The 18832-nt window shown below is 36.8% G+C and overlaps 1 pseudogene; it reads right to left on the bottom strand.

Moving 5' to 3' along the window:
* Window positions 1–1941: 1941 nt before the first annotated feature.
* On the bottom strand, window positions 1942–2416 carry LOC115290679 (annotated as a pseudogene).
* Between the last annotated feature and the right edge of the window lie 16416 nt (window positions 2417–18832).

Below are 18832 nucleotides of genomic sequence, written 5' to 3'. Positions count from 1 at the left end.
AGCACACAATTGATTTTTTTCAAAATCCTCATTACACCTCTCAAAGTTCTGGTAATGAAGTTAGAATGAGCTTTAATAAGCATTAGGAAGTCAAGCTTTCTCAGGGAAATAATTTAACCATTTATGGAAATATATTCAAGTGAATGATGCAAAAAAATACAGTGTGATTAGCTGAAGAGCTGGAGGTTAGTTGAGATGAGTGTATCACAGGGATCCGGTCAAGTAAGCAATTAAGCTTTAACATGACAAATAAAATTGGTTTGCTCTTTAGGACTTAAATCACTAATTTTCCTTATCATAACTCTTGAGTTCTAGGATTTTTTTTACATTTGAACCAAAACATAGTCAGTTTTGTTTCCATTCATTTTGTAGCAATCACTGAATTGGTGACCAGAACATAGAATTTGTGGTATTTCACATAATACTGGTAATTATGTTTATTTTAAAGGGAATTTTTTCAATTAGTATATTGACTGTGTGTTCTAATTGTTTTATTTTGTATGTGTTGTGAATTTAAAACTTCTCTTCAGGTTTTCCTCAAGTATGTTCTATTTCTAACTGTGTTACAAACTTAAAAATTTTTTTTTTAATGTTTTTTATTTATTTTTGAGAGACAGAGAGAGACAGCATGAGCAGGGTAGGGTCAGTGAGAGAGGGAGACACAGAATCTGAAACAGGCTCCAGGCTCTGAGCTAGCTGTCAGCACAGAGCCCAATGCGGGGCTCAAACCCACAAACTGTGAGATCATGAACTGAGCTGAAGCTAGACGCTTAACTGACTGAGCCACCCAGGTGTCCCAGACTTTTTCCAGGCAAAAACAAATATCTTGTTCATCTACTTACAGTGGTAAATACGGCTCTGATGATGGTAGGTTAAAAAGTGTTTCATTGAAAATATAAGCAAATCTTTACATAACATTGGTCAGATATTCAATCATTCCTGAGTGAAGGAAAATAACCCTATTAGTACATGCCTGACATATCCTATTGAATTAGAATTCATTACCCAATGTTCATAGCAGCACTTTCTACAATAGCCAAATCATGGAAAGAGCCTAAATGTCCATCACCTGATGAGTGGATCAAGAAGATGTGGTATATATACACAATGGAGTAGTACATGGCAATGAGAAAGAATGAAATCTGGCTATTTGTAGGAAAGTGGATGGACATCAAGGGTGTCATGCTAAGTGAAATAAGTCAGATGGAGAAGGACAGATACCATATGTTTGCACTCATAGGTCTAACAGGAGAAACCTAACAGAGGGCCATTGGGAGGGGAAGGCGGAAAGAGAGCTGGGGAGAGTGAGGGACACAAATCATGAGAGACTACTGAATACTTAAAAGGAACCTAGGGCTGAAGGGGAAGGGGCAGGAGAAGGGGGGAAGGTGGGCACTTGTGGGAAGAAACACTGGGTGTTATATGGAAACCAATTTGACAATAAACTATTAAAAATTAAATTTAATTTTAAAAAAAGAATTCATTACTTTCCTGTATGCCTCTAATTTAAAAAAAATTATAATACTCTTCAAATTCTTTGACAAGTAATGAATTCTACTTCTCACAAGATAAAAGTTTTAAAATTCTCCTCATTTTAGCCTTTAGAAAATAAATAACTAAGTACCATTATAACTAAAACTTTCTAAAGAAGCCTAAGGCTTTTCAGGAAAAAGATCTTGTTTTTTTGTTTTTGTTTTTGTGTTGTTTTTACGTTTAAATGCATTCTATTTTTAGACAACCTACACAACATGGTTTTTTTCCCCTTAAAAACAATGCCTCTGCTCCAAATAAATCGAGGTAAAAGTAGGTGAAGAGCTGAAGATGATATCAGACCCATTTTGTCCAAGTCCTAATGTCTTGTAGATGAAGAGCATAAGCCAGTTATGACAATAGGTGATCTGTCTAAAGTAATGGACAAATTTGTTAACATTGTTTCCATTTCTAAATGATCCTTAAAGAAAATAGTATCAGCAGAGCAGCCAGACCATCTGAATTCATGTTCTCACCAATAAAGAAATGATAGTTTTTGAAATTATCAAGGATGTGCTTGATTTGTTCTGCAGTCCTGGTGATAAAAGTTCTTACTCTTTCTAGCCTCTGTTCTTCAAGTTTGTCTTTGATTGATTTCATGTAATCTTTGATGTACTTCTCTTAGGCTTCTTTTGTGAAACTAGTTTCCTGCAAGTGATTTTTCATGACAAATATCAACACCAGTGATTACTGTGTTCCTGGTATCTTTGTCCTCTGGGCCTTCAGCACAAGCATTTCCACCAATGAGCAAGTCATCAAAGTTACCCTTTGTCCTACTGACCATCTTCCTCTCTACCATTAGGGACAGCCAATGGGTGACCTCCCAGGTCTTGTAGATATCAGAGAATATCTCATTATGGCTAATGAAGTCCCTGTAGATGATCATGATGGCAGCTAGGGAGAGGCATCAATGGCAGTGCTAGCTCAGCAAGAGCCGGGAGCTCTGAGCAAGCTCGGTGCAGGTGGAATGGCAGTCAAGGAAAGGCGGGAGCAGGCAGATCAGTTCAAGTTTCTTTTCTAAAAATGTTTTTAATATATTTTTTATTTATTTTTGAGATACAAAGAGACAGCATGAGCAGAGGAGGGTCAGAGAGAGAGGGAGACACAGAATCTGAAGCAGGCTCCAGGTTCTGAGCTAGCTGTCAGCACAGAGCCCAACGTGGGGCTCGAACCTACGAACCATGAGATCAAGACCTGAGCCGAAGCCAGACGCTTAACCAACTGGGCCACCCAGGCGCCCCATTAGGTTTCTTTTTTATAAACACTGTCAATTGTCCAGGAATCCCTATTTTCAAAGCAAAAGTATCTTTTTTGTTGTTTCTTTTGCCAGCATTGCAGAGCAATTAAGGACACATGCTTTTGAAACCAGGCAGACCAAATTCAAACTCTGATTCTTATAATACTCGAGAGACAGGGACAAGTTATTTAATCTCTGCATCAATCCCTTTTCCTGTCAAGTGGAAATAATCAAAATAAATACATTGGGGTGTGTGCGTGTGTGTGTGTGTGTGTGTGTGTGTGTGTGTGTGTGTGTGTGTTTCTCTCCAAGGCTGGCGGGAAGAGGGTGAAATGTTTTCAGCGGTGCTGAAACAGCTCTTGCTGAGGATCCTTTCCATTGTAACCACTAGCTTTCCCTGTCAATCTCCCTTCTTCCTCATCCAGAATACTGTGGGCAGAAGGAGATGCCCATGGGATCTTTATCCCTCTTGCTTTTGTGCAGAAGAGAGGATTTTTTTGGTTTTGTTTTTGTTTTTGTTTTTTATCTGTATGGTAAGGTTTTTGTGGATTCAGTGCTCTCTGTTAATGGGCAGATGACTTGTGGAGGGGATCTCTTTGCTGGGAAGAAATATGGCTATTACGTCAGTTTCTCTGGTATGGCCTGAATACCAATGGTTTGCCCAGGACTAAAAGGCTTAGTGGGATTCTCAGGGTTAAAGCTGTGACAGACTCCCACATTAGTTTTGCCTTCACTTGCCTTGGTTTATCAACGTAAATTTGGTAATGGTTTTCTTTAGCCACTGGCTCATGGAAACGCCCTCCTTGTCGGCTCCAAAGAAACACATGAAATCTCTTTAGAATGGTAAAGCTTTTGATGATGTTTTATGTAATGTGTCTATCTTTCCTTTCATTCCTCTCTCACATGTGGAATATGAGTTATTCTCAATTATATTTTACACATCTCACATTCCATTCTTCTAGTCATATGATGGTTCTCTTTGGAATATAAGCATGGAAAATAATATATTTCTTTTTAAACTCCAAATTGGTCGTATCAATCATCTTCTTACTAAAATGATTTCTGACAATCTTTCCTTACACCTTAATTTACCTTCTAACTGTACCTGTTGATGAAGCCAAATATATGTTCATGTCTCTCTTCTTTCAACTGTGATTTGTATGAATTCTGTTTTTGTTTTCTTCCCTGTCCTCCACTTGGATTTATTGCCCTTGAGACATTGTATGTCTTCTAATCAACCCCCCTTTTTTATTGCATGAAGCTTCTTACCTTAGCGATGATTATTATTTGATTATTATTTTTTGCTTCTTAAGGCTATTAATTTTTATTCATATCACTTTCTCTTTCATCAATGGTAACTTCATTGTTGGTCTCCTTTCTCCCTTATTTTTATCTTTGAGTATCTTTGAAGCATTGCCCCCAAAACTTCTCATTGACCAAGGTTGAAGCAGAGATAAGTAAATGAGTTTAGGTAGTTATATTTGCCTTCCTTTCCAGCTGCATAAAGTTCTTTGGTTTATTTTTAATAATGAAACAAAGATGAAAAACTCAGAATATATAAAAATTCATGAAGAAAATATTAGATAGTATTCCATTTCTCAGAGTAATAGTTTACTAATTAGAGATTACTATTAACTCCAAGACCAACAAATAGTAAGCACTTAATTTTTGTTTTTAATACTATTACTACTATTAAATAGTAATGATAAAAGTTGGTTCTTAGAAAATTTTATATATATTTTTTTTTAAGTTTTTTAAATGATTATTTCAAGAGAGAGAGAATGTGTGTGTGTGAGCAGAGGAGAGAGAGAGAGAGAGAGAGAGAGAGAGAGAGAGAGAGAGAATTCCAAGCAGTCTCCACGTTCAGCACAGAACTGAACATGGGGCTCGATCTCACAACCAAGAGATCATGACTTAAGCTGAAATCAAGATTCAGAGAGAGGCCCAAAAGACTGAGCCACCCAGGCACCCCTATACTATCTATGTGTTTTTTAATGTTTTTATGTGAACAAAAGATAACAATCTATTTTCATAATGCACCTTTGGCTAATAATGATGAGCCAGTTTAATCACAAAGCACATGCTATTGATAGAAAGCCTTATATGATTATTTTGCAAGTTTAGTAGATTTGTTTTTTTTCAGTAATAATAATGACTTTGTTTGATTATTCAAACTGATGTCTGAACTTCTTACTCTAGTGCCAACATTTGCAAAAACTCTGGCCAGACAGAATTATTATTATTTTGTTAATAGTTATTTCAAATTAGAGCAATATAAAGTGATCCTTTTTAAGTTTATTTATTAATTTTTGAGAGAGAGAGAGTGAGAGCACATGCGTGCATGTGCGCGCGCGCACACACACACACACACACACACACACACACACACACACAAGGGGCAGAGAGATCGGTGTTGGGAGCCATCCTGAACTCACTGGTTGAGTGAATATTCCTGGGGAGGGTATGGCAAGGTTGCAAAGTCTCTTGCCACCAAGCAACAACCATTATCTACCCACTTGTAACTATCATTTCTGCTTGGGCAGCAAAACCTCAGAGTGCTTTCCTGATTAGTGTCAGGAGCGGCCTGTCCCCCTGCACTGACACTTTTGCGTGATTGCACCTGGCCAGGGAAAAGATGAATGAACTAGATACAACCTAACGTGACTAAGGCAAGCAACATATAATTTTCTTCCTAGCTGAGCAATTAACTGATAACTCACTACTTTCCAGGCCTGGATGTCATTGCAAAAGTCACTACCGCGAAAATGTCAAAAATGTATCATTCATCTTTGGGACTGTGAGAGCAGACATTGTGTTTCCTGGGGATCCTGTTTTTCTGGGTACCTTCCCTTAGAGCTATAAACAGCCTAATGACCCTTACTCATAAAAAAACTGACAATGCTGTTTGCCTCATGGTTAAAGGTCACTTTCTTCGGGCTATACCTGAGGTTTTGTATATCTTGGTCTTACGATTCCTATGGAAAAAATGTATGCTAAAATACATGCCCTTCCCATATAATAGCATGAGTGCCTGTAGCTAACTTTTTTACAACAATCATTACTAATAACATTAGAATTGTAACTTCTGCAGAATCCACTTTCTGGAAAATTGTAAAAATTATCTATGAGAAATCATTTATCAAACACACACTGCTCTTTCTGCTCCTTGTACCTTTCACTATAAAGCTAGAGAATCAGATAGAGCAGAGATGCCTGCCTGGTGATCAGAAAGAAATTCAAGGCTCTCTCACTCCCTTTCACTGCCACCATCCATCCTTCAGGGACCCCTGGACCTGCTGGAGCTGACTCCAGCAGAGAGAAAGAATTCAAAGCAGGCTCTGCACTGTCACCACAGAGCCTGATACAGGGTTCGATCTTACAGACCGCGAGATCTGACTTGAGGTGAAATCAAGAGTTGGAGGCTTAACCTACCAAGCCACCCAGGCACCTCTATAAATTGAGCTTTTATGTAGCAATGTCCCTTCAACAGGAAAAATTCTAACATCAAAGGCTGATATTTTCAGGATCCAGTTACCAAAGTTCTTTCCTTATACCTAGAAATAAACTTTTTTTTTTCCTGAAAGAAGCCAGACAGTAAATATTTTCAGCTTTGTGGGCCATGTTGTCTTTATCACAGCTACTCAACTCTGCTGTTGTAGTTTGAAAGTAATTATTGATAATGCATAACAATGGACTTAGTTGTGTTCTAATAAAAGTTTATCTACAAAAGCCAGATTTCTTCTGCAAGAGATAGTTTACCAGCTTAGAGAGCCTAGCACCATCATGATTTTGTTCAATTTAGGTATTATTTATTTATTTCTCATATGCCAGATACTGTGTTAGGGTGTTTTTCTACATTATAAACTTGAATCTTCACAAAAATTCTATTATGTATTATTCTCCTTTTATAACTATGGAAACAGTACACTACAATTAAGGTACATAGTATGTGGCAAATCTGGCCTTCAAACAGCCTTCTAACCCTCTGTTTCCCTCCAAAGCTTGGGCCTTGTTCTATGTTCCTAAAGAATGTTTGAGTTCCTTATTACTAAGGTGACAGCTCACTGATTTGTTACCACGTCCAAGGGGATCGGTATACCTAAACAATTTAACATTTAAAATAAAGGATTGATGTTCTCAGTAACATAAGCTTAGCAACAAATTTCACTCTGTGAAGGAGTAGGGTTTCTTCCTTGCTTTCTTAGACCTGTGATATGGAATCTGAGACCTAAACTGACAGCCTACTCTATTTACATACACAGACTATCTATGAATTATGAGAATTGTAAATGAATTTTCTTTTTATTATATTCTAGGATTCATGAACATCAGACTTAAGACACTCTCAAAAAAGCTAAAATGAAACAGAATTTGTGCCATACCTGTATCCAATGAAAAAAATATTGTATTCATAGGTTAAAGATAACAAATTTTAGTTTACATGTAGTTAGATTGGAAATTACTGATCATCTTGGGGTAATGAAGGGAGTGGCAAGAAAATAGAGTTATTTTGGTGTCTGGTTCCATTATATACTGGCAGCATGTACAAGAGTGACTTTCTTAGCATGAGTGACAAGCGTGACTTAGCTGGCCTAGTCACAATACCTTTAGTATAAAATAAGATTCATAACTGCTCTGCAGGATTTTGATACATATGAAATGTAAAAAGTGTTAAGTTATAGATACTATGCAATTGTTTAAGTATCCCAAATATCTCTAAACCTTCCAGCTTGCTGAATCACTCTGACTTGTAAATATATACAGAATGGCCCAACCCCTGTCTCATATGAGCCACTTAATTCTCAGTATTGCTAGGCTTGTTTGTTGCTGCTATTATTTAGATGAGGCTTGTGTTGTTCTATGTTACTTTTCACACTCTATTATTTCCTGGTTTTGCTTTTTTATTGTTTTAGTACTGACTATCCCATATCTCTTGCTGTTGTTTCCTTTTCTTTGCTTCATATAAAACTAGATGGAAACATAGTCTGAGTTGTGTGCATTCAACTATTCTGAAGACACAAGAACCCCAGTGCATGTCTACTTCCATCTCCCACCTGCCATCTTTTAAACTCCCCTAGTTCCGTTCCTGATATTTTCCTATGCAGAGCAATTCAGCTCACTCTTGCTCTCTCCTCCTATACTATTCCCAGTGCAGACAGCACTTTCTGCATCCAAAACAGTTCATTTCTTCTCAACTATGAGGTAACCTTTCAAAGAGAGCTATCTCCATCTCTTAGTAGGCAAAAGTGACTGCAGTCACAAACAGAATTTCCCCCTCTCTGAGATTTTATATTAATGTAGCTTTAGGAGACAACTATTTATCTATGTATTATTGTTGTAGCTTGTATTTAGAAACAGTTGAAGTTCAACCAGGCTACTGTAACAATTTCTATTAGTTAGAACTTTACTAACTTGTCCTTTCAAATAGATTATGTGTTCCATTTTAGAAAACCTTTTCTTATTAAAGTGTAACACATTTAAAGAATAGTAAACAAAACAAAAATATATAGTCCACTGAATTATACTACAGTGAATACCCTTGTAAACATCACCTAAGAAATAAACACTGGCATCAGTACAGAAGCCCTATCCATAACCTCTCCCAATCATACCTCATTACATCCACCCTAAAGATAACTGCTACCCAAACTTCCAGCATTACAGATTTGCCTGTTTTGAAATTTTCTGTAAATGTAACCATCAGTAAGGATTTTTTTGCGTCTGATATATTTTCCTTATCATTCTGTTTGTGAGATTCACTCATGAGTTTTAATTACTATATATAATTCTATTGCACGAATACACCACTATTTATCTCTTGTCTCTGGACCCATAATTAAGGTGTTTTCAGGGGTGCCTGGGTGGATCAGTTGGTTAAGCATCTGGCTTCGGCTCAGGTCATGATCTCACGATTCATGGGTTCAAGCCCCACGTCGGGCTCTGTGCTGTCAGCTCAGAGTCTGGAGCCTGCTTTAGATTCTGTGTCTCCCTCTCTCTCTGACCCTCCCCTGCTCGTGCTGTCTCTCTCTCTCTCTCTCTCAAAAATAAATAAAAACCATTTTTAAAAAATTTAAAAAATAAGATGTTTTCAGTATTTTGGCTATCATGAATAACGATATTTTTCAGACAAAGCTGAGGGGGATATTCTCAGTATTAGGTCATACATTTGTGGAATTCTAGTAAAAACTGACACAATTTTTCCTCGGTCACTTACCAAAAGTTTTTCCTCTCAAAAGACCTAAGTGTTGGTGTTCTGCCTTTATGGTTTTGGCTTTATAGCTCTCATGTTCAATTACTAGCATCCAATTCTGTCTTCTGCTAAGAACTGACAGCTCTCATGGCATAGCTGAGTTGGGGTAACATTCCATTAAATTTCGATGTCCAAAGCAGCTTGCCTTTGCTAGCACATTTGGAAACTGCATCCCTTTACTTTCTAAAACTTACTTCATAGGAAATGGAGGACCATTGCCTCTTCCATGAATTTGAAATGTTCACCTTTTTGTATATCCTTGGTTAAAGAAAATGTACAAAATGGCTTTCAGGCCTTGAACTACATTTTTCTTTCCTGCAGCTAGTAAGGGAAAATCCATCCTCTGCATGGTGCATGCAATTGTGAAGAAGGTAGTTAGGGGAAGGCATCACACTGCTGTACTCATAACCAAGGCCTGTGATTTAGGGAATCTATATTAGAGGGAACCACAGGGAGTCAATTGCCATCTATCTGCCTCATACACATTTTAATTATACCACTAACTTTGGCAGAAAGATGTCATCTAACCCTCTGCTAAGACACATTCTTTGTAAAATTAAAATTGTTCTCCTAGGAGGAGGAATATGCATAGTGAGATGCAAACATAAACACAAGCCCTATTTGTTTGAAAGTAACTACTGAAATAGATGAGTCTGTAGGATCTATATCTATTTCTATATCTATAGCTCCTTTATTTTCAGAATAGCCAAAAAATGACCATGACTTTCATCAAGAATAGTAGAAAAATAAAATCCCAGCTATTTGAAAAAAATATCAAATAGAAGAAAGCAAAGCATTATAGATATTCTATATGAAAATTATCTTCCTTGTCTTCCGCCTAACTTTTTTTCTTAGAACGTTTATAAAATTTCAATTTTGACATGGCTAATTTTTCAAAAGACAGGTTCAAAGGGTAAACAAAAATAAGTATATGAGATGTGGAAGGTGTTGGCTTATACAATTCAGCCGGAGTAAAATCCACTGTTAGGATCATATTCAAGGAAAGACTTGAAGAAAGCAGGGGAAATGGCCACGAGACTCTCTGTGAGAAATAATAGCACAGAAGGAATAGAAACTGGAAAGAGCTATAAGAAAATCAGATTTAGTGTATCCCAGAAACAGCAAGGAGGACAAGGTGGCTAGGAGAGAGGGAACAAAGAAGTATAGAGTAGGATATGACATCAGGAGATTCAGGGGAACACTGTACCCTTAGATTTTGTTCTTAAGTCATTGGGAGATTTTATACATAGCAAGGTATAACCAAATTGATGTTTAAGAGGATTTCTCTGCTTGTATATGAAGAACGGATTCAAAGGGGCAAGTAGAGGATGGACAGATGGTAGCAAGAAAGAGGTCTAGAAAAGAGGTGGTCATGACTTTGATTAGACTGGTATAATTTAAGTTAAAAAATTTTTAAATTTATTTTTTAGAGACAGTGTGAGCAGGGGAGGGTTAAGTAAGAGAGGGAAACACAGAATCTGAAGCAGGCTCCAGGCTCTGAGCTGTCAGCACAGAGCCTGATACGGGTCTCAAACCCACAAACCGTGAATCATGACCTGAGCTGAAGCCGGACGCTTAACCAACTGAGCCACCCAGGTGCCCCTAGACTGGTATAATTTAAAGGAGAGCCCACTGAATGAGTGAGTGGAGAAGCAGAGATACTATCTGCAGATGGAGCAGTGAATATCATCTTTATGGCTGATAAATATAGCGTGGCAGACACATTGTATAGTGAAAGCCAAACATGTATGTATCTTAACTTCCTACACACTGCTCTAGGAAATGGAATAGTCTCTTAGAAGAAAGTTTTAATCTCGGTAGAAAATCACTTACCTGGTCTCGGCCTCTCAGGCTCATGGATAGAAAGAAGGAGTTTTGAATCACTTCATGTGGTGGATATAGCCAGTTATGTCCCCAAAGCCATTTTCTCCCTTATTCAAGATACATGATTGTGCAGCAAGAGATATTATTTCCCAACTGCCATTCTTACCAATGTAATGTGAGGAAGAGTGATGTATTCACTCATATTATTTGCTTAAAAGGAAGTCCTGTGCCATGAATATCCCCGTTTTCCTGCCTGCCAGACAGAAATGGCAGTGGCTGGAACATCTTGGAAGCCATGTGTTGCCAGATGGCTCACCTTAAATGAATAATCTGTTCATAAAAGAGAGAGTTTTAATGTCTTTAAGTCACTGACTTATTGCTGGATCTTTTGGTTACAGAAGTCTAACCTCACCCTTACCAATACAACTCTTTAGGCAAAGAACCCTGGCAACCTTAGGGCAGAGGGAATGTGGAAAGGTAGTAAAGAGGTATGCCATGCTGTCAACATTGATGGTCTTGCAGAAAGAAATATCCATATTTTCTTCCCTTCTGTATCATGTACATGTTCATACATTTTAGCTAATAATCCTGTTTTATTCTCATTTCTCATCTATTTCACTAACACATGACAAAGTGACACATAAAGTTTACAAAGTGGGACAGAAAGTTAAGATGAAAGAGTATGGCAGAAGGAGGAATGGTTATCATCCAGGAATTCAGACTCTGAGTTGGCTACAATCGCTGATAAGACTGGAGTTTTCTACTTTCATGAAGAAAAGTATTCCTTTACTTTTTTATAAGAAATAGATGAATTATACTAGAAATAATCAATTTGTGCCTTTGTACTTGATGCTATTACTAATTTGTTAAAGGGTGGATCAATGGTGTATGCTGTTATTAGACCTACAGGGGGTAAATGTTAATAGAATTTTTGGTCATACTTTCTAGATACTAGGTAGTTTCAACATGCTAGCTATATATAGCAAATGTATAGTCTTTTGTGTTCAAATATTTACAGTAGGACCCAGAAAACCTAAAATCTTTGCCTTGGAATTGCCTCTTTCAGATACAAACTTGAGAGCTAACTTCAATTTCTATCAGATAGATATACATGTGCAAGACCATAATTTAGAGCAAATCTATTTTTTTTGTCAAAGGCATATATATTCAGCTTTTAGTAGTAGCAATGATTCCCTGCATTCCAGAGTTCCCAGTATATATAAAATTTCAATAAGGCAGTTATATGGTTTATTCTAATGCTTGGTGAACAGTAGAAGAGTCATGTATTTTTATCAGGACAATTTGGAAGCACAATTTAGGGGGCATTGATACTGTGAAAATGGAAACAAACATAAATTTCTGTCCCTGGTTAAGCAGTTTTGGGGTTACATACGCTTCCCTACCCCTGTGATAAGCAATATGGGACAAGCATTCCTTTCTTTCCCTTTATTCATCAGTACTGAGAACTAGCAAAAATAACCTAGCTACTTGCTCCAAGAAGTATTTGGTGAAAAATAAGATGAAACCAACTAGAACAGTGTCCTCAGTCAGACTAAAAGATACCTCACTAAGAATGTCTGGAAGACTCTTTTTGCCTCACTCTGCCTACCAATCTAAAGCTTCTGTTTCATAAGCCATGCCCAATCCAAAGCAATTCCACTCACTAAAACATCTGCATTAAAATCATTCAGCCTAGACACAAAAGCCCTAGGAATATCTACCCCTGACTTCCCCCCTTCTGAGATACTATTATTTCCAGATTGTCTTCTCCCTACTGCTGTAAGTCTAATGAGTTTAGCTTTTTGTGATCAATAGGTTTCTCTTACAATCTTTTTGGGAGGTGATAACTGAAAACTACAAGCCTCATCTTAAGCTTGGTTCTTTAGTCCTTCCAGCTGTTACGTCAACTCCTCAAACATCTCAACTACTTTTCTGCTTAATCAGTCAGCTTCTGTGTATTAGCTTGAAACCAAGATTCCTGTCTGATACACTCGCAAAGTAATTCCTTTCAAATCTCATTAAATCCTATACAATGGGTGGCTGAACAAAGCAGGTCTTCACTGTACACTTCAAAGTTAAGGTATACTATTTAAAGTGGAATCTTTGTCATAGTGTGCTTTTTAAATTAGCAGTTATGCTAGGAAGAGAATTGGTGCAGATAACTTCAGGCTGCCTAACTATCAAAAGAAGGAAGGAAGGGAGGGAGGGATCACAACAAAACAAGCAAATAACAAAACCAAAGGAAGACACTCAGGACAAAAATCCATTGCTATACCTTATATTTCCCCTTCCTCTATTTCCCACCTACTCTTCACAACTGAAATTTTAAACTAATGCAACACCCAAACATATTTCAATACTAACTGTTGGCAAAGCTGCTTGCCTTCAATAGGAGGCAGTCATTAGAGAACAAATATATGTCCTATGAAGAACTTGAGTAATAATTATGCCTGTGTCTCAAGTGTCTGTCTGTAACACTTACCTTCAGTTGTCAACTGGTCTACTTGGTTAAACAGTCTATTTTAGCTGGTTGAAAAGAAAGACAACTAAGGAATTTGCTGGAAAGGAGACAGCAGTTTGGTAACTAACATCAGTTTGGCTTTCCTAAAATGGACAAAGAATGAATCTAGAGTCCTGAGGCTGCTTTCCTTATCTCTCACACAAAGTTTGACAAAACCCGTCTGAACCCCCACTTTTAGGATGTAATGGTGATTGGAGTAAAGCCTCCAGAAATATGAAAAAAATCTTTCTGCTTGGAAGATAAGAACTAGACTAAAAATTAGAGCGGTGGAGGTGCTCTTTTATCAATTTAACTTGAAGCTTGAGAAACCTTTTCATCTGCAAAACTAGTTCTTTCCTCAGCTGAGGAATGTTTTGCTCTATTTTATCTCTGTTATTTATTAGTTCTCATCTTTTCTTCAGGATCACATATTATTTAACATGTTAGCCCTTGAGTCTCTCTCTCTCATTATTATGATTTGGTCTTTCATGGTTTTCATCTCTATTTCCTGGGGAGAACTCTTCAATAGATCCTCCATCAATCAATCTCTTTTGTGACATCAATTATACTCTTTGCTGATCAAAACATTAATTTTAATTCTTTGATTATACTTTGACTTACCCTGTAATCCTTGACTTATTGATCTCAATTTTATTTCCTTTTCATAGTTGTCCTATTGTACTGCACCCCAGATGTCCAAGAGATGTAAGTTTTGGGGGAGGCATATTCATTGATCATCCCTAAAGGAAATCAAGTCCTCACTCTTTCTTCTCTGAGATTGGAGAAGCCATCTGACTAGAAGTCATGGATAATCTGTTACTGTTAGTTTTATCCTCAGGGAAGCAGACCCCAGGATTGGACTAGACATGTGAAATGTTATTTAGGGGAAATACATCTGAAGGAGAAATGAAATTATCCTGGAGAAGATGGAGAAAATCTTCAAACCACAATTTTAATACAGGTCTCACCCCACTGATAAGAGACAGAAGGAAGAAGGCTTGGCTAGGAAGAGTCTCAAACTGCAGCATAGTTTGAGTAAGTTTGGGCCAGGCCAATCAAGAGTCTTCAAGCCAAGTGTCTGCCAGAAAAAGAGTGTCATGTCTCACAAAAATGGACCTGTATTGGTGTCCCTGCAGCCCATCATCATTGGCTATGAACAGTTCATGACTATGAATGCAGATTCACAGAGGCAGCTGCTCGACCTTCAGGAGAGCTAAGCATCTAATTTCTATGGCTTCCAAAACAACTTTGTCCAAGCTCCTTTGTGCTGTATCAAAGACAGGATGTCACCTTCCTGCTGGCTTTCTGCCTGGAATAGTTATCAAGTGAATCAGGGCAGTACTATTCTTTTCAAGTGCTGCTTATTCACTCCAGCAAAACAGAGGCCCAAAGAGGGCTCTCTCTATTACTGGTGGCTGTTCTGTCTTCTCACCACCATAATACTGCATCTTTCAGTGACAGTCTGTCATGAAGTCCAAGAAGAGAGGTTAGAAGAATAGGACTGAATTTGCAATGATGTGGATGGAGCTAGAGTATATTATGCTCAGCGAAGTAAGTCAGTTCAGAGAAAGACAAATACCATATGATTTCACTCATATGTAGAATTTAAGAAACAAAACATAGGAGAAGGGAAAAGGAAAAAAATGGAGAGAGGGTAACAAATCATAAAAGACTCTTAACTAAAGCTAAACTGAGGGTTGCTGGAGAGAGGTGGGTAAGGCATGGGCTAAATAGGTAAAGGGCATTATAGAGGGCACTTGTTATGATGAGCACTGGGTGTTATACCTAAGTGATGAATCATTAAATTCTACTCCTGAAATCAATATCACCCTATATGTTAACTAACTAGAATTTAAATTAAAAAAAAAAAAAAGAAGAAGAAGAGTAGGACTGAAAGCTTCTGATGTCAATTAAAGAAGACTTGGGTCCAAACAGTGCTGCCATGTACCTTGGTCAAGTTATTCCAATTTTCCTGATCCACGTACCCAAAATGGCTCACAAGGGGTAGTAGGGTGGCTCAGTAGATTAAGCATCTGACTTCAGCTCAGGTCGCGGTCTTACAGTTCGTGGGCTCAAGCCCCATGTTTGACTGGCTCAAAGACTGTAGCTTGCTTCAGATTCTGTGTCTCCCTCTTTCTCTGCCCCCTTTTCTCTCTCTCTCTCTCACTCTCTCTCTCACAAAAATGAATGAACATTAAAAAAAATTTTAAATGGCCCAAAAAACCCATTAGAGTTCTAAGGATTAAATAAAATAAAAACTGCATTGCATAAAGTAAGCACTTATGCCTATTATTACCTGCTAATAGTGCTCCTTATTAGAATGAGGGGTTTCAAACTGGTCTTTGGTTCTCTCCCTTCATATTTTCATTTGTACTCTATTACAAGATTGATCTTCTAGAAGGAATCACTTAATGTCATTTATATTAAGCAACAGAACAGGGGACTTAGACCTGGGAGTGACAGACAACAGAGGCTATGCTCAAAGAATATTATCTTTACCATCCCTATAGTTTTTATGTGTGAAGAGTATTGTTTTCTTTTTTCCAGACTGCTGCAGTGCCTGCACCCCTTTTCCTACTCTTTCCCAAAACCTTTGTGATATTGATGAACTGGAGTGAGGGTATTTATATTCCTGGCCTCATCTTATCTGCGAATGCTCAAAGTCCTTTAGAAACAGAATTTCTAAATATCAAAAAAAAAAAAAAAAACCAAAACAAAAAAACCATTTCTAGGTTCCCAGACTCAACTTGGAAGCCTTTTCTTGAAGTTTATTCAAAACCCTGAGCAAAATAGCAATTTCCAGTTGAAGGTTATGCAATATTCCACAGCTCTAGTTTGCTAAGATATCAAGGACTGGGCAGATAGATCTAACATGAATGACATCCTAGATGACCACACCTTGATGTAAGAGAATACAGAAACCATTATTTATCAAGGAGGTGCTACTGACATTTTGGACAGTAAAATTCATTTTGTGCAGCTATGGGATGTTGCAAGATAATTAACATCCTTAACTCCTACTCATTAAAAGTTAGGTGCTGCCCTCTCCACCTGCCTCCCAAGTTACCATCTCTATGAGCAAAACGCCCCTAGGCAGGTGGGTTCTGACTTACGGTTAGTAGCACTGAACAGGTTAAGCAATCTTTAAAGTTAGAGGAAGGTCTTAATGAATGTCAACAGTTTTTAGAAGACAGTCTTATATAACTGATGGGAGCAGAGCTAAATATTTCCTGGGATATTAGATAAATTTTGAAGAAAATTATCTGATGGAAAGGGATAGAAAGAAAATAGTATTGTCACATATTAGGGGTCTAATTTACTGATAAGACTCAACAATGCCTCCTTGACAGAGAGGCATTGTATAACATCTGGGCAAAAGGGAAAATTTCTAGGGCAGATCTATAAGCAAAAATTTGATTTTATAATATTTTAGTAGTATACAGACTATGATATTGATCTGTTAAACTTCCCCTAATCACATTCAGCCTCTGTAGTTAAGATGTAAGTTTTAGTTGATCACATTGGTTTTTTGGACCTAGATAGTTCATTTTGGAGAACCAATGTTTTATCAAAAATATATATATTTTAATTTCCTGAATTTTAGGTCTGTTTAAAAGAAAAGGATCTATAATAAATGATTGTAATTTATTTAGGAAACTAAGTGTCACATTTTAAATTCCTCATTGTTCACTCTATTTGTCTGAGCACCTTGTTGGAAAACTGTGAAGAAAGGGAAAGAAAAAAATCCTTTATTAAAACTGAAAAGCATTCATGTTTATCATTCATATTTACTTGGAGACCAAGTAGGAAAAGTTTTAATGTTGAAGAACTTTCTACCAAGTTTTTATGAGCATGTGAAACAGGGATATGAAATTGAGTTGTAACCCTAACTATAAAGTTGACTGTTGCAAATGCTATTATACTGGGATTCTGTTATATCAGTGGTTTTATTTCCACATTCTATGCTGTATATTAAAACCTACCTTTTCTCATTGTGCTTATCTCTTAACGGTAAATAGTTTCAGAATATCCTGTTAATAGCAAAAGTTTATAGAAAATCTCCCTCTCCCAGGACAGTGTGGTAAAATTAGTTTCATTATCATTAAGTTTGCTCATTTAAAAAATGTTGGCAAGCTTGATGATGGTGGTAGTAGGTAGTAGGTATCAGCTTCAAATCTCCCTTCTTAGTTCCTTGGCAGAATTTCAATAGTATAGGCTTCTTATTTGAGAAATGTTTCACTTCCTGGCAAATTTAAATTGTCATTGAATGCTATTCCTTTGATAAAGGCCACCTGGAAATCATGCTCATTTCATGCTTAGTTGAATGGCTGCATTGCTGCTACTGCTGCTGCTGCTCTTTTCTTAGAGAAGGGACTGGTGCTATGAAACTGTTCTTTAAAAACGCAGGCTAAAGATACAACTGTGTTTTGCTCATTTCTTTAATTCCTCACTTCTCTTTGATTTTATTCAAATGTAGATGCTTTTGGATTTCTGGATATTATGATAATTTTCATCATAGTGTCAGAATCTTGGGTTTAAACTAAATGGTATAAACAACGTGTAGAACAACTTTTGTCTGAAATAGCAGCTTCTACTGAGAAAGATTATGACATTTTCTCTGTGTTTTTTTCTTACTCTTTAGGGAAAAATGTTTTCTAGTTAGTAATGATGCTATTTGAAGAAAGACAATGGTTACTATAATTATATTGGATTAAAACAACAATCTGATTAGAAAAATCATCACATTTATTTAAAATAATGTAAATACAATGTTACTTGGAAACTGACATTCCTTTAGAATGTCAACATTTTGAGAGTTGTGGAATGAGAAAAATATTTAAATATGTATTTCTTAAAAAATCAATGAAAACATATGCTAAAGTTTATTCTTCTGTGGGTCTAATTAAACTCATACAATAGGAAAAATAAAAGTTGATACCTTTACAAATATTTCAGAAAAGAAACACTTATGCCAATGTTATGTTGCAAAGCTACAGGGAATGCAAAAACAAAATCTTACTGTATGCTACAAGTTGAGCTATAAAGAGCACTTAGATTTTAAGTGCAAAATTTTAACCAATGTAATACAAATGGGGAAGAAGGAAAGCTAGAGCTTTTTGACCAGAACTGTCTTGAATCTCAACTCTAAGAATTCTTATCAGAACTAGAAAGTTAGTGAACTTTTGCTCTGATAAGAATGACAAGCTTATTAAATTATCTTTTTGGAATTTCATTGCATCAGACATGGCACTAAAAGATGGGTAACTCTAGGAAGCAACCCAATTTTAGTTGTGTTTGGTGAAAAATAAAGACTCACAGACAGGCACCAATAAGTACTTATGTCTTATGTTCAAGTTCAAATTATCCTTTTTTCTAATATTTATTAAAAAACATTTTCAACTTAATATTTACCTTATTGTCTTGTGGTTCAAGCTAGAGGTATGGTCACCAAGCTTTCATTTCAAAATCCCATTTAAATCACATAAATTAA

Source organism: Suricata suricatta, chromosome 4 (assembly GCF_006229205.1).
Source record: "Suricata suricatta isolate VVHF042 chromosome 4, meerkat_22Aug2017_6uvM2_HiC, whole genome shotgun sequence".
Taxonomy (NCBI): Eukaryota; Metazoa; Chordata; class Mammalia; order Carnivora; family Herpestidae; genus Suricata; species Suricata suricatta.
This window is presented reverse-complemented; position numbering and strand designations above follow the sequence as displayed.